Below are 1,439 nucleotides of genomic sequence, written 5' to 3' on the forward strand. Positions count from 1 at the left end.
TTGCACCAAGAAACTTGGCAGTTTGCTCTTCAGTAACATCCTCATTCTCTTCAGAAGAGGAATACTCATAAGAGCTCATGAAGGGCATAAGGAGGTTCAATGGAATCTCTATGGTCTCTAGATGAGCCTCAGAGTCCTTTGGTTCCTCAGAGGGAAGCTCCTTATTGATCACTGGACGTCCCAAGAGGTCTTCCTCCTTGGGATTTGCGTCTTCCTCTCCCTCTTTAGGTTCGGCCATGGTGCTTATGTCAATGGCCTTGCACTCTCCTTTTGGATTCTCTTCTGTATTGCTTGGGAGAGTACTTGGAGGGATTTCAGTGATCCTTTTACTCAGCTGGCCCACTTGTGCTTCCAAATTTCTAATGGAAGACCTGGTTTCATTCATGAAACTCACAGTGGCCTTAGATAGATGAGAGACTAGATTTGCTAAATTAGAAGCATTTTGTTCAGAGTTCTCTGTCTGTTGCTGAGTGGATGATGGAAAAGGTTTATTATTGTTAAACCTGTTTCTTCCACCATTATTAAAGCCTTGTTGAGGCTTTTGATCCTTCCATGAGAAATTGGGGTGATTTCTCCATGATGAGTTATAGGTGTTTCCATAAGGTTCACCTAAGTAATTTACCTCTGCTATTGCAGGGTTCTTAGGATCATAAGCTTCTTCTGCATAAGAAGCCTCTTGAGTACTGTTGGATGCAGCTTGCATTCCATGCAGACTCCGAGAGATCATATTGACTTGCTGAGTCAATATTTTATTCTGAGCCAATATGGCATTCAGAGTATCAACTTCAAGAACTTCCTTCTTTATAGGCATCCCATTACTCACAGGATTCCTTTCAGAAGTGTACATGAACTGGTTATTAGCAACCATGTCAATGAGTTCTTGAGCTTCTGCAGGCGTTTTCTTTAGGTGAATGGATCCACCTGCAGAAGTGTCCAGTGACATCTTTGATAGCTCAGATAAACCATCATAGAATATATCCAGGATGGTCCATTCTGAAAGCATGTCAGAAGGACACTTTTTGGTCAACTGTTTGTATCTTTCCCAAGCTTCATAGAAGGATTCACCTTCTTTCTGTCTGAAGGTTTGAACATCTGCTCTAAGCTTGCTCAACTTTTGAGGAGGAAAGTACTTGGCTAAGAAAGCCGTGACCAGCTTATCCCAAGAGTTCAGGCTGTCTTTGGGTTGAGAATCCAACCATAATCTAGCTCTGTCTCTTACAGCAAAAGGGAAAAGCATGAGCCTGTAGACTTCAGGATCTACTCCATTAGTCTTAACAGTATCACATATCTGCAAGAATTCAGTTAAGAACTGAAAAGGATCTTCAGATGGAAGTCCATGAAACTTGCAGTTCTGCTGCATCAGGGAAACTAATTAAGGTTTCAACTCAAAGTTGTTTGCTCCAATGGCAGGAATGGAGATGCTTCTTCCATGTAAATTG

The 1,439-nt window shown here is 41.8% G+C and overlaps 1 non-coding gene across 1 annotated transcript; it reads left to right on the top strand.

The window, feature by feature from the left end:
* Positions 1 to 997: 997 nt before the first annotated feature.
* LOC112752354 (small nucleolar RNA R71) lies at positions 998 to 1,105 on the top strand. Its single transcript, XR_003176794.1, has one exon. It is a non-coding gene; the product is annotated as a small nucleolar RNA R71 (small nucleolar RNA).
* The last annotated feature ends 334 nt before the right edge of the window (positions 1,106 to 1,439 follow it).

Source organism: Arachis hypogaea, chromosome 15 (genome assembly GCF_003086295.3).
Source record: "Arachis hypogaea cultivar Tifrunner chromosome 15, arahy.Tifrunner.gnm2.J5K5, whole genome shotgun sequence".
In the NCBI taxonomy this organism is placed as follows: Eukaryota; Viridiplantae; Streptophyta; class Magnoliopsida; order Fabales; family Fabaceae; genus Arachis; species Arachis hypogaea.